The sequence below is a fragment of the Molossus molossus genome, unplaced genomic scaffold (genome assembly GCF_014108415.1).
Source record: "Molossus molossus isolate mMolMol1 unplaced genomic scaffold, mMolMol1.p scaffold_m16_p_16, whole genome shotgun sequence".
Classification (NCBI taxonomy): Eukaryota; Metazoa; Chordata; class Mammalia; order Chiroptera; family Molossidae; genus Molossus; species Molossus molossus.
The window spans coordinates 5,856,186-5,871,678 of record NW_023425351.1 but is presented as its reverse complement, the minus strand read 5'-3'; the positions used below and the strand labels follow the sequence as shown (position 1 = coordinate 5,871,678).

At 36.3% G+C, this 15,493-nt stretch overlaps 1 protein-coding gene and 1 non-coding gene across 2 annotated transcripts in view; one reads left to right on the top strand and one right to left on the bottom strand.

The window, feature by feature from the left end:
• Positions 1–15,493, top strand: part of SNTG1 (syntrophin gamma 1) — an 866,981-nt gene that overhangs the window by 504,514 nt on the left and 346,974 nt on the right. The gene's annotated exons all lie outside the window — the stretch shown is intronic.
• On the bottom strand, positions 3,311–3,417 carry LOC118631953. Its single transcript, XR_004959938.1, has one exon. It is a non-coding gene; the product is annotated as a U6 spliceosomal RNA (small nuclear RNA).

The window sequence follows — 15,493 nt, the reverse complement described above, 5'->3', positions numbered from 1 at the left end:
GGCTGATCGGAGTCTGTCCTAGGAATTCAGAGCACCAGGCAGAAACCCACCCTGAACAACATACTCTCACATCACAGGGCGAACTCACACCCACTCACACTCACTCAGACTGGGACAACTTGGATGTTCCAATTAGCCTCAATTAACAACGTCTTCGGGGTAGGGAGGGAACTGGAGTCCTGGAAGAAAACCCACGCAGACATGGGGAGAAATTGCAACTCCACACTCACAGTGGCCCTGCCCAGGAGTTAAATTTTTTTCTCATTAACATTTTTCTGTTATTTCTTATTAACAAAACAACATTGAATGAAACAACATTATTCAAGAACCTGCTGTGTTTGCGTTCACCTGCCTCCGTACATCTCAGGGCTTCATTTAAATCTCTTTTCATATTTATACAGAAATATGTTGTTGGTTTTATTTTTAACCACACATCACCCTGTATCTCTATTCATTCTCACTTACAAGTTGCATACATTGATCATTTCTTCTGTGCTCTTTATATACTGCATTCAAAATTTACTTTCTAATAGGGGACATCTGTAACAATGTCAACAATAAATAATAATAAATAATATTTATTTATAACAATAAGTAATAAATTTAAAATAAAGAAAGAATTTACTTCCTTTAATCTCATGCCTCAGAGCTAAAACATCTATACAGTACTGTTTGAAGATGAGAAGAGACAGTCATACATTGTGTTGTGCAGATTTGCACGTGGAGGAAAGTGTTTCACAGTAGCAAAAAATAATTAACTTCAAAAAAAGTCACCATCACTAGATAGCTCATCTGACTTGTTTTATTTCTAATTAACTAGGCCTGCAGTACTTGTCTGGCAATATATTTATGAATCTTCAGAATTTCTTTTTTTCCTATAAGTGAGGCATCAAATGTTAAAAAAGGACTTTCATGTTTTGTAGAGTATTATCAAAGCTGCAGAATTAAAAATAAATATCCACTCAAAAATGTCAAAAACATCTAGCTAAATAGATTAGCTAAAATGAGTTTAGCATAACAAGCAAAATCACTTAAGAAATTGGAGTACTTGTCTAGATATACATTTAAGAGTTTGAAGATCAATGTAGAAATTTAGAGTCCACATAAATTATCCAAACATCAATAAGTTATTGGACTTATTTAATTTAAAAAATAAATTTTGAATAGGTTACTGAAAAAAAAATTTCTAATATTTTTGACAACTTAGTTAAAGAGCAAAGTAAGCATAACTAGCCAAAATTGATAAAATATTTAGGAAAAAATTATTTTAACATGCTAAAGAGTGCATAAATTTTTTCCAATAGTCTGAGGGCCTGTAGCATGATCTTTAAAAGTAGCTTCTTTCTAGAGGGACAAAGGTGATCACTAAAAGCAGTAAAGCAATGCTGAGTAAAGAAAGTTCTCATGTTAGTGCTGGCCTGGCCTGTTGCTGGGCCCCTTTCATCTTTGTGATACACATTTTACCTAGTCATAGAGCTGCCTCACTACATTTGTCATTCTCAGTGTGGCTAAAAGTGATCTGGTTACATGAGAAAAAGAAACTATGAATAGACTTGATGTATTCAACTCCCATGTTCTGCCCTGGCAGGAATTTGAACATGGGGCAGAGCTGGACTCAGGCCACATATGCTGAAAATGCCAGAGAAATAAGATGGGAGGAGAATGAGTTTCAGACTTTTTGAAAACACCAATTGACTATTACGCTTGGACCTTCCTGGAGAGGAAACACACTGCAATCCTGGTTAGGCCACTGTTACGTTGGCACTTTTATGTTTTATTTTACTAATTTATTTTTGGTACAGATGTTTCTCCTTTTTACCCCATTGACACCTTCCTTCCCATCCCCCTGACCCCATCCCCAGCTTTCTTGTCTGTATCCACTGGTTATGCATACATGCATATAAGTTCTGTGGTTTATCTCTTCCCTCCCCCACTCAACACGTCTTCTGAGGGTTGTCAGTCTGTACCCTACTTCCACGTCTCTGGGTCTACCCAGTTCCTCAGGCTGTTATATTAATTATATTTCATAAATAAGTGAGATCATGTGATATTTGTCTTTCTTTGCTTGGCTTGTTCCGCTTAGGATAATACTCTCCACGTCCCTCCATGTCGTCTCAAAGGATAAGAGATCTTTGTTTCTTACAGCTACATAGTACTCCATTGTGTATATGTACCACTGCTTTTTTATACATTTGTCTACTGATGGACACTTGTGTTGTTTCCAGATCTTAGCTATTGTAAATAGTGCTGCTATGAACATGGGGGTACATATATTCTTTCTGATTGGTGTTTCAGGCTTCGTAGGGTATATTCCTAGAAGGGGGATCACTGGGTCAAATGGCAATTCAATTTTTAATTTTTGGAGGTAATACCATATTGTTTTCCATAGTGGCTACACCAGTCTGCATTCCCACCAGCAGTGTACTAGAGTCCCCTTTTCTCCACACCCTCCCCATCACTTGTTGTTTGATGATTTGTTGATGGCGGCCATTCTGACAGGTGTGAGGTGATACCTCATAGTAGTTTTAATTTGCATCTCTCTGATGATTAGTGATGATGAGCATTTCTTCATATGTCTCTTAGCCATTTGTATGTCCTGTTTGGAGAGGTGTCTATTTAGTTCCTCTGCCCATTTTTTAATTGTGTTCTTTGTTTTGTTGAGCTGTATGAGCACTCTATATATTTTGGAAATTAACCCTTTATCTGATGTATCATTGGCAATTATGCTCTCCCATACAATGGGTTTCCTTTCCATTTTGGTGGTTGTTTCTTGTGCTGTGCAGAAACTTTTTAGTTTGATGTAGTCCCATGAGTTCATTTTTTCCTTTGTTTCTGTTGCCTTAGGTGATGTATCAGTGAAATTCTGCTGCATATGATGTCTGAATTTTGTTGCCTACATTTTCTTCTAGGATTTTTATGGATTCATGAGTCACATTTAAATCTTTTATCCATTTTGAATTTATTCTTGTGTATGGTATAAGTTGATGGCCTAGTTTTATTTTTTTGCATGTAGCTGTCCAATTTTCCCAGCACCATTTATTAAACAGGCTGTCTACCCCATTGTATACTCTTGCTGCCTTTGTCGAATATTAATTGAGCATAATGTTTTGAGTTCATCTCTGGGTTCTCTGTTCTATACCATTGATCTATTTGCCTGTTTACGTGCCAGTACTAGGCTGTTTTGATTTTAGTAGCTTTGTAGTATAACCCGATTTCCGGTATTGTGATCCCACCTACTTTGTTCTTCTTTTTTTAGATTGCTGTGGGTATTTGGGGTCTTTTTTGGTTCCATATGAACTTTTGAAGTATTTAAAATATGGAACGCTTCATGAATTTGCATGTCATCTTTGCACAGGTGCCATGCTAATCTTCTCTGTATCGTTCCAATTTTAGTATATGTGCTACCTAAGCAAGCACCGATATGAACTTTTGAAGTATGTGTTCTAGTTCTGTAAAATATGTCATTGGTATTTTGATGGAGATTGCATTGAATCTATAGATTGCTTTGGGTAGTATGGACATTTTAATAATGTTAATTCTCCCAATTCATGAACAAGGTATGTGTTTCCACTTTTCTCTATCTTCCTCTATTTCTTTGTTCAATGTCCTGTAGTTTTCTGCATATAGGTCCTTTACTTCTTTGGTTAAGTTTATTCCTACGTATCTTAATTTTTTTTGCCATGATGGTAGATGGGATTGCTTTTTTAGTTTTTCTTTCTGTGACTTAATCATTGGAGTATAAGAATACCATCGATTCCTTGACGTTAATTTTGTATCCTGCTATTTTGTCAAATTCATTTATTAACTCTAGTAGATTTTGGATGGAGTCTTTAAGGTTTTCTATGTATAATATCATGTCATCTGCAAATAATGACAGTGTCACTTCCTCCTTTCCAGTTTGCATCTCTTTTATTTTTTCTTCCTGTCTGATTGCTGTGGCTAAGACTTCCAGTATTATGTTAAATGAAAGTGGCAAAAGTGGACATCCCTGTCTTGTTCCTGTTCTTAAGGGAAATGCTTTTAGTTTTGCCCATTGAGTATGATGTTGGCTCTAGGTCTTTCATATATGGCCTTTATTATATCGAGATATGATCCCTCTATTCCCACATTGCGGAGCATTTTCATCTGAAATGGGTGCTGAATTTTGTCAAAGGCTATCAGCATCTATTGATATCATCATGTGGTTTTTATTCTTCATTTTGTTTATATGGTGTATCACATTTATTGATTTGTGAATTTTGTACCAGACTTGTATCCCTGGGATGAATCCCACTTGATCATGGAGAATAATTTTTTTGATATATTGCTGGATCCAATTTGCTAGTATTTAGTTAAGGATTTTGGCATCTATATTCATCAGGGGTATTGGTCTGTAGTGTTCTTTCTTTGTAGTGTCTTTTTAAATTTATTTTGGAATTAGAATTATGCTGGCCTCATAAAACAAGTTTGGTAATCTTCCTTCTTCTTGAATTTTTTGAAACAGTTTGAGGAGATTGGGTATTAGTTCTTCTTTGAATGTTCAGTAAAATTCCCCTGTGAAGCCGTCCAGGCCTGGGGTTTTGTTTGCTGGGAGAGTCTTGATTACCTCTTCAATTTCCTTAGTTGTTATTGGTCTGTTCACATATTCCCTCTCTTCCCAGTCCAGTTTTGGGAGACTATGTATTTCTAAATATTTGTCCATTTCACTTAGATTGTCAAATTTGTTGCCAGATAATTGTTCATAGTATTTGTTAATGATGTTTTGTATTTCTGTGGTGTCAGTTGTTATTTCTCCTCTTTCATTTCTGACTTTGTGTATTTTGGTTCTCTCTCTTTGTTTCTCAGTGAGTCTGAATAAGGGTCCATCCACCTTGTCTATCTATTGGAAATACCAGCTCTTTGTTTCCTTGATCATTTGAATTGCTTTTTGATCTTCATGTCATTTATTTCTGCTCTGGTCTTTACTAGTTCTTTCCTTCTACTTGCTCTGGGATTTTCTTTTTGTTTGCTTTCTAATTCTTTAAGTTGTGATGTTGGATATTCTATTAGATTTTTTTTTTTTTCCCTTAAGGTAGGCCTGTAGTGCTATGAACTTTCCTCTCAGAACTGCTTTCACTTCATCCCATAAATTTTGTGTTGTTGTGTGTTCATTTTCATTGGTTTCCAGAAAGTTTTTAATGTTCTCCTTGATCTCCTCGGTAACCCATTCATTGTTTAATAACATGATATTTAGCCTCCATATGTTCAAATGTCTTTGCATGTTTTTGTTGCAATTGACTTCTAGTTTCATGCCATTGTGATCTGAGAAGATGGTTGATATGATTTCAATCTTCTTGAACTTGTCAAGATTTAATTTGTGTCCTAATATGTGGTCTATCTTTGAGAATACCCCATGTGCAGTTGAGAAGAATGTGAATTCTCCAGTTTTGTGGTGTAATTTTCTGTAGATATCTATTAAATCCATTTGGTCTAGTGCTTCATTTAGAGTTTCTGTTTCCTTGCTAATTTTTTGTCTAGAGAATCTATCCAGTGATGTCAGCGGGTTGTTGAAGTCCCCTGCTATGATTGTATTGCTGTCGATTTCTCCTTTGAAGTCTTCCAGAAGATTTTAAATATATTTTGGTGCTCCTATATTGGGTCATATATGTTTATCAAGGTTGTATCTTCCTCTTGGATAGATCCTTTCAATATTATGTAGTGGCCTTCTTTGTCTCTAGTTATGGTCTTCATTTTGAAATATATTTTATCAGATATGAGAATTGCCACCCCAGCTTTTTTTATTTTTGCTTTTTGTTTGCTTGGAAAATTTTTTTCCATCCCTTCACTTTCAATCTATGTGAGTCTTTTGTTGTGAGGTGGGTCTCTGGTAAACAACATATAGATGAGTCATGCTTTCTTATCCAATCAGCTACTCTGTCTTTTTATAAGAGCATTCAGTCCATTCACATTTAAGGTGATAATTGATATGTACTTATTGCCATTTTTGAGGTTATATTTTTCTTTCTATTTCTTCTACTAATTACAGCAGTCCTTTTAACATTTCTTGCAGTGCTGGTTTGGTGCTAAAGTATTCCCTTAGACTGGGAAGCTCTTTATTTGTCATTCTATGTTGAATGATAGCCTTGCTCCATAGAGTAGTCCTGGATTCAGATCCTTTTTTTTCATGACCTTGATTACTTCACACCATTTCCTTCTGGCCTCTAGTGTTTTTGTCGAGAAGTCAGCTGACAGCCTTATGGGGGTTTCTTTGTAGGTAACCTGTTGCTTATCTCTTGGTGCCTTTAGGACTCTCTCTGTCTTTAATTATTGGCATTTTAATTACTATGTGTCTTGGAGTGGGCCTGTTTGGGTTCTCTTCACTTGGTGCTCTCTCTGCTTCTTGAACTTGAATGCCTTCTTATTTCACCAAATTAGGGAAGTTTTCTGTCACTATTTCTTTGAATATATTCTCTAACCCTTGCTCATTTTCTTCTTCTTTGGGGACTCCTATGATGCAAATATTATTATGTTTCTAGTTGTCCCACAGTTCTCTTAAGCTGTCTTCCTGTTTTTTCATTGTTTTTTTCTTACGGTTTTCTGATTTTTTCTACCCTGTCTTCTAATTCACTGATCTGGCCCTCAGCTTCCTCTACCCTGCTGTTTTGTCCTTCAAATGTGTTCTTTATTTCTGCTATGTCATTCTTCATATTTTTCTTGGTCGTTTTTAATTTCCAATTGGTTGATTTTCAGTGTTTCTATGTCTTTACTCATGGTGTTGATGTCTTTACTCATGCTGTTGAGCTTCCTCAGGATAGTGGCTCTGAATTCTACCTCTGTTAACTTGCTTAACTGTATTTAATTAATCTCATCTTCGGTAGAGGTCTCTTGTTCTTTTATTTGGCAATTGTTTCTTTGTTTCACCATTTTGGCTATCTCAGTGGGTTTTGGAGCCTGCCAAATTTTCCCTGTGGGTATTGGTGTTCTGCTGTTTGTGGCTCCTTCTGCTGGGCTTGGATGAGTGTGGAAGGACCCATCTTAAACATCATTGTCAAGTCTTACTTTGCTTGGTAGAGTTGCAAACCCAGGAACAGTTCAGTTATCCTCTAGCTTTTTGCCTGGAGGCTATTAGTCAAGATTACTTGAAGAGACTTGGGTGCTCAGTTGAATGAAAAACTCCCTTTGGTGTTCATAGTAAGGAGATTTCCGGAGTGTGGGGCAGATGCTGGTTGTTAATGAGCCTCAATTTGCATATCAATGGCCCACCTGTGTGGGGTTGAATCTCTGAGGGAGGGACTACTCCCTGGGAAGGAATAAGATGGCTACTGTCCTGCATGGCCACAACTCAGCAAAAGCTCTGAGTGCCCTCCCAATCTCGAGTGTCCTGGCACAGCTCCAGTCCAGTCAGCCCTCCCTCTGCCAGAGCCCAAGGTGAGTGGCTGTGGCTATTTTAGCCTCTGTCTTGTCCCACTGCGCTATGGAGCAAGTTTGGGATTTTCACCCAGAGGGCGCTGTTCACAGCTCAGATTGCTGCTGTCTGTAGGCTCCTAGTCCTCCTCTCATGCCTCCACAATCCCACCATAATTGATTCAGTGTCACTGGTTATATGGTCCTTGCAAGCTGCTTTTCTGTTTCTTTTTCCCAATGATTTGTCTTTATTTTAGTTGTGATTCCAGTTTGGTCTCAGGAGATGGTCTGTGTAGCTTCCATTCACTCTGCCACCATTGTGACATTTCACGTTGGCACTTTTTAAGTGACCAACTAGTATTCCAACCAATGTAGAAATATAAAAGATGTATACATAGTTGCTACTGAGGTACACATTGGTAAATGAAGAAACATTCCCTCAAACTAAAACCCAAGTGAATATAACTGTCATTTTTAATACTACTGTTGTAACCAATTTTGAGAGGGGATCAATTAAGCAGTTTCCAGTGAAGGCATAATGTAAAAATGGGAAAGGATGTGGAAAAGGTATATGCTAGGTTTGAGTTTGGGACACACAGAAGGATGAAAGGTAAATTTTGCATATTTTATTATTTTACCCAGGGCAAATTTCTATAAATAGATAACACTTTTCCTTCAGTAAACTGAGCTGTCATAATAAGCGTATATTGTAGAGATCATTTTTACACTCACTAACTAAAGCATTCTGAAAATTATCTAAATAATTTAAATCTAAAATATTTTGCTTTTTATTGTTTTATACAACTACCCACCCGTTCTCTGCTTCAACACTTTTTATGTATATGCTGTTGTAGAAGTGCATTCTTATTATTTCATTAGCTTCATGCCAAATGAAGCATTTTGAGGGGAAGTTGTGGTTTTTACACGATAGGCATAACTTTGTCTAATTTTGCTTTCCCTGTTCTAGTTATAAGATGAGATTTAATTGACAGGACTTAGTGCTATCCTCAGCATAATTGAGAATAATAGTTTTTGTTAATTTCTGAGCATTAGATTGAATTATAAGAGGCGAAACCTTTGGACAGTGACCACGAGTAATCAACCATGCCACATATATGGGCCATTCTGTTGGCACGTAGGGAATATTCAGCTCCACTTTCACTTTTCATGCGCAGGGACCAAGCTGTCGCCACTGTCTGCTGGGTCACTTTGGTAATAATGGTAGAAGCAGTCCTCCTACGCTGGGGGCTTTTCTGTGCTATGACTTCATACTATGTTGATCATGAGGATTCTAAATATATCAAGAATGAGGTAATCACATTTATATATTGGGATTTTGTAAACATTAAAATTAATTTTATCATTTTTCACCCATGTTACTTATACATTGTGTCATCTCCAGATTTTAAGCAATGATATTTTTTAATAATTGTATTTTAAGAGATTTATTTTGATAAAGGTTTTATTTTTTCTATTAAAACTATAATAGAAATAAATGAAGCAGTAACCTATTTTTTATTGATCCCTGAATAGAGATGAAAACATTTGAAGTTGTGTATTTGTTAACATTGTATTTTAATATAGATCAATTATTTTGAAACAGTCATATGAACAAAGACCTAAAAATTTCAGATCTGAAAGGAAAAATGAATGTGCCTCTATAAAAAATAGAAATACATTTTGTTTTGTTAAATTTGAAATTTTTACTAACAGTATGAGTTATTAAGCCAACTGCACTAATGATGTTTTCTCAGTTTTATACTATAACTTAGAAATAACTAGTGTATAATATATTTTGAAATGAACATTATTGAAATTGCTCATCCTTGCTAGTTATGCTCAATGGATTTTCAGATATACCTAAACACATGCTCTTTTAGTTAATTACTGTAACAATAACATTATAGCAATAAGTCTGTATAATAAAACATACAAATCTCAGTGGCATACAAAATTATATCAGTCAGGGTTCTCCAGAAAAATAGAACCAGTTGGATACTTTATAACTCAATACATATGTTAAGAGATTTACTTCAAGGAATGGGCTCACACCATGTGGGGGATGGCAAACCTGAATTCTGTAGGATAGGCTAGAAGGCTGAAAATTATTGGTCAGGAATTGGTGCTGAAGTCTTGAAGCAGAATTTTTTAGAGAAATATCTGAGTTTGTTTTTAGGGCCTTTCAACTGATTGCATGAGGCCTACACACATTATCTAGAATAGTCTCATTTACTTAAAGTCAACTGATTGTAGATGTTAGCTGTACTTGCAAAATGACTCCATAGCAACACTTACATTTGTGCTTGATTAATTGGATTCCGGACCTAGACTGCTTAACACATAAAAATTAACCATCACAATTCACTCTTTGTCAATTTGGCACAAAATACATCTCTTTATTTTATTTAACCTCTCAATAAAAACCATAATGTCCTACCTTCAACTAAGATACTGTAATACAATTATGTTTTATACAACCTAAAATACAGTAACCATTTTCTTTGAAGGAAATACAAAGTCCTTAAATGATAATTACTCTTCTTGATATGCTGTAACTTAAATGCTGTAATATAAAGATTGATATTATTAGTAAATCCTATGTTAGATGATTACATGATAAGGGGACAAGAGAGGCAAGAAAACAAAATCTGCATCTATCTATCTGTTAATCATCTAGCTATCATCTAGCTATCATCTATCTCATATACACAAAAATATTCTTAAAAAATAAGGAAAAAATTCACATACAATTGCAGTCCTCATTTCTGCAATTAAATACATGGTCATAGCTGGTATTTAGAGCTATCTTCTTCCACTATCCATTGTATAATTCTTTTACCAACAGCAAGTGCATCAGCTGGTCAGGATTTTTTATCTCATGAGGTGACATAAACTTTGATTCCTGAGGGGTCTGGCCCATCCGTTGGCAGCTCTGCCTAAAGTGGGATGCCAGTGTTTTTTATTGACTTTACTTACAGGACAGAGCAATACTAAGTAAAGCCCTAAGGTATCTCCCACATTCCATACGTATGCTTCAGTACCTGTATTGAGGAGTAGCGGTCCAATTTCCTTTGGTAGTCAGGATCGATCATCCCCACCAGTTAAGTCATTACTGCTTTGTGTGTTGATTCTGAGTCATCAGAAGTCCGAAGTGTGGGTGTAGCAGTCTTAACTTCCAGTTCAGTGCAATCATTGTGTCTCTTGCTGGAAGCCTTCTTCCTTTTGGAGATGATACAGGTGCTCTGAAGGTCTGGGGACCTGAGGGTGTGTGACCTTCTCTGGGTTCTTGACTTTTTGAAAGAAAGAATTTAAATTCGTGCCAGCATAGAGTTTAAAGTGAAAGTGAGTTGCTTAGTGAACCACTCCATGGTCAGAGCAGCCCTCTTTAGCAAAATTTGTCTGATTTATTGAAATTAATTTAATGGGGGATAGGGTATTTGATAAGGGGGTGGAATACTTAGGATCTTCCTGGTGGCAATTTCTCAGAGAAGCTCCTCCAGCCATTTGGTGTCCTTGTATGGGCTTTCCTTCTCCACCAGGTGGCACCGGGGTGTGTCAGATAGCATGCTAATGTACTGCACTGAGGCTAAGGATTAAAGGCGGGTGAAATCAGTCACCACATTGGGTCAAGCTGGTCTCCGCAGGTTTTAAGCTGTAAATCTCACTTCCTCGGTGACAATTCCTGTAGCCTTTATGGAATGACGCTGTTTTGTCACATACCCTATCTCAAAGTGAAGACCCCTAGGCCACCAAAGCATACAGTCACAAGAACAAGAAGCAACAATTGTGCTAGTGTGTCACTGGGGCAATAGTGAATGGTGCTACATTCATTTAATTCCTTGGCTCCTGAACCTGTGAATTTTGGCTATGGGAGAAATAGCACCACACATTGGATGCTGAATCAGAGCACATATAACTTTCTGCAGAACCTTACCCCCACCCTGCAAGGTATTGGCACTAGGCTGACACCACAACTGAGTTTTTTTTGTTTTTTAATTTTTGTTACAGATGTTTCTCCTTATTTACCCCATTGACACCCATGTCCCTATCCCCCAAGCCACATCCCCAGCTTTGTTGTCCATGTCCATTGGTTATGCATACATGCATATAAGTTCTATGGTTTATCTCTTCCCACTCCCCACCAACCCCTCTTCTGAGGGTTCTCAGTCTGTACCCTACTTCCGTGTTTCTGAGTCTACCCTATTCCTCGAACTCTTATGTTCATTATATTACATATATAAGTGAGATCATGTGGTATTTACCTTTTTCTGCTTGGCTTGTTTCACTTAAGATAATACTTTCCAGGTCCCTCCATGTCATCTCAAAGGATAAGAGATCTTTCTTTCTTAGAGCTGCATAGTACTCCATTGTGCATATGTACCACAGCTTTGTTATCCATTTGTCTACTGATGGACACTTGGGCTGTTTCCAGATCTTAGCTATTGTAAATAGTGCTGCTATGAACATGGGGGTACATATATTCTTTCTGATTGGTGTTTCAGGATTCTTAGGGTATATTCCTAGAAGCGGGATCGCTGGGTCAAATGGAAGTTCAATTTTTAATTTTTTGAGGTAACACATAGTGTTTTCCATAGTGGCTGCACCAGTCTGCATTCCCACCAGCAGTGTACTACAGTCTCCTTTTCTCCACACCCTCGCCAACACTTGTTGTTTGATGATTTGTTGATGGCGGCCATTCTGACTGGTGTGAGGTTGTTTTAATTTGCATCTCTCTGATGATTACTGATGTTAAGCATTTCTTCATGTGTCTCTTGGCCATTTGTATGTCCTGTTTGAAGAGATGTCTATTCAGCTCCTCTGCCCATTTTTTAATTGGGTTCTTTGTCTTCCTTTTGTTGAATTTTATGAGTACTCTATATATTTTGGAAATTAACCCCGTATCTGATGTATCATTGGCAATGATGTTCTCCCATAAAGAGGGTTGTTTTTCCATTTTGATGGTTGTTTCTTTTGCTGTGCAGAAGCTTTTTAGTTTGATGTAGTCCCATGTGTTCATTTTCTCCTTTGTTTCTGTTGCCTTAGGTGATGTATCAGTGAAAATTCTGCTGCGTATGATGTCTGAAATTTTGTTGCCTACATTTTCTTCTAGAATTTTTGTAGATTCATGGGTCACATATAGGTCTTTTATATATTTTGAGTTTATTTTTGTATATGGTCTAAGTTGATGGTCTAGTTTTATTTTTTTGCATGTAGCTGTCTAATTTTCCCCACACCATTTATTAAAGAGGCTGTCTTTACTCAACGGTATGCTCTTGCCAATTTTGTCAAATATTAATTGAGCATATTGTGTTTGGTCCAGTTCTGGGTTCTCCATTCTGTTCCACTGGTCTATGAGCCTGTTCTTGTGCCACTACCAGTCTGTTTTTACTACAGTCACTTTGTAGTATAGCCTGATATCTAGTATTGTGATCCCACCTACTTTGTCCTTCTTTTTCAAAACTGCTGTGGCCATTCGGGATCTATTTTGGTTCCATATGAACTTTTGAAGTATTTGTTCTAGTTCTGTGAAATATGTCATTGGTATTTTGATGGGGATTGCATTGAATCTATAAATTGCTTTGGGTAATATGGACATTTTAATTATGTTAATTCTTCCAATCCATGAACAAGGTATGTGCTTCCACTTTTTATATCTTCCTATTTTTCTTTTTTCAATGTCCTGTATTTTCCTGCAAATAGTTCTTTACTTCTTTGGTTAAGTTTATTCCTAGGTATCTTAACTTTTTTGCTGCAATGGTAAATGGGATTGTTTTATCAGTTTTTCTTTCTGTGAGTTCATCATGGGTGTATAAGAATGCCGTCGATTTCTTGATGTTAATTTTGTGTCCTATTTTGCCAAATTCATTTATTAACTGTAGTAGATTTTTGATGGAGTCTTTAGGGATTTCTATGTATAATATCATGTCATCTGCAAATAATGACAGTTTCACTTCTTCCTTTCCAATTTGGATCCCTTTTACTTTTTTCTTCCTGTCTGATTGCTGTGGCTAAGACTTCCAGTACTATGTTAAATAAGAGTGGCGAAAGTGGACATCCCTCTTTTGTTCCTGTCTTAAGGAAAATGTTTTTAGATTCTGCCCATTGAGTATGATGTTGGCTGTAGGTCTTTCATATATGGCCTTTATTATGTTGAGATATGACCCCTCTATTTCCGCATTGCTGAGTGTTTTTTTCAGAAATGGATGCTGAATTTTGTTGAATGCTTTTTCAGCGTCTATTGATATGATCATGTGGTTTTTATTCTTCATTTTGTTTATATGGTGTATCACATTTATTGATTTGAAAATATTATACCAGCCTTGCATTCCTGGGATGAATCCCACTTGGTCATGGTGGATAATTTTTTTTGATATATTCCTGGATCCGATTTGCTAGTATTTTGTTGAGAATTTTGGCTTCTATGTTCATCAGGGATATTGGCCTGTAGTTTTCTTTCTTTGTAGTGTCTTTTTCTGGTTTTGGAAATAGAATTATGCTGGCCTCATAAAACAAGTTTGGAAGTCTTCCTACTTCTTGAATTTTTTGAAATAGTTTGAGGAGAATGGGTGTTATATCTTCTTTGAATGTTTGGTAAAACTCCCCCATGAAGCCATCTGGGACTGGGCTTTTGTTTGCTGGGAGAGTCTTGATTACCCCATCAATTTCCTTAGTTGTAATTAGTCTGTTCAAGTTTTCTGTCTGTTCCCAGTTTTGGGAGACTGTGTGTTTCTAGAAAATTGTCCATTTTGCTTAGATTGTCGAATTTGTTGCCAAATAATTGTTCATAGTAGCTGTTAATGATCTTTTGTATTTCTGTGGTGTCATTTATTATTTCTCCTCTTTCATTTCTGATTTTGTGTATTTGGGTTCTCTCTCTTTGTTTCTTAGTGAATCTAGGTAAGGGCCGATCAATCTTGTTTATCTTTTGGAAAAACCAGCTCTTTGTTTCATTGATGCTTTGAATTGTGTTTTTGGTCTTTATGTCATTTACTTCTGCTCTGATCTTTACTATTTCCTTCCATCTACTTGCTCTGGGGTTTTCTTTTTGTTTGCTTTCTAATTCTTTAAGTTGTGAGGTTAGACAGTCAATTAGAAATTTTTCTTGTTTCTTGAGGTAGGCCTGTAGTGCTATGAAATTCCCTCTCAGTGCTGCTTTTGCTACATCCCATAGATTTTGTGTTATTATGTGTCCATTTTCATTGGTTTCCAGGAAGTTTTTAATTTCTTCCTTGATCTCCTAGGTAATCCATTCATTGTTTAATAACATGATATTTAGCTTCCATGTGTTCAAATGTCTTTGCATGTTCTTGTTGCAATTTATTTCTAGTTTCATGCCATTGTGATCTGAGAAGATGCTAGATATTATTTCAATCTTCTTGAACTTGTTGAGATTTAGTTTGTGTTTTAACATGTGGTCTATTTTTGAGAATGTCCCATGTGCACTTGAGAAGAATGTGAATTCTGTAGTTTTGGGGTGTAATTCTCTGTAGATATCTATTAAATCCATTTGGTCTAGTACTTCATTTAGAGTTTCCGTTTCCTTGCTAATTTTTTGTCTAGAGGATCTATCCAGTGATGTCAGCGGGGTGTTGAAGTCCCCTGCTATAATTGTATTGCTGTCAATTTCTCCTTGGAAGTCCTCCAGAAAATTTTTAGTATATTTTGGTGCTCCTGTATTGGGTGCATATATGTTTATCAAGGTTATATCTTCCCGTTGGATAGATCCTTTCAATATTATGTAGTGGCCTTCTTTGTCTCTAGTTATGGTCTTTATTTTGAAATCTACTTTATCAGATATAAGTATTGCTACCCCAGCTTTTTTTTCCTTTTCGTTTGCGTGGACAAGTTTTTTTTCCATCTCTTCACTTTCAATCTATGTGAGTCTTTTGTTGTGAGGTGGGTCTCTTGTAAACAACATATAGATGAGCCATGCTTTCTTATCCAATCAGCTACTCTGTGTCTTTTAATCGGAGTATTCAGTCCATTTACATTTAAGGTGATTATTGATATGTACTTATTTATTGCCATTTTTTTTTTTTTTTTTTTTTTACTGTGTTCATATTTTTCTTCCTATTTCTTCTACTAATTACAACAGTCCTTTTAACATTTCTTGCAGTGCTGTGTTGGTGCT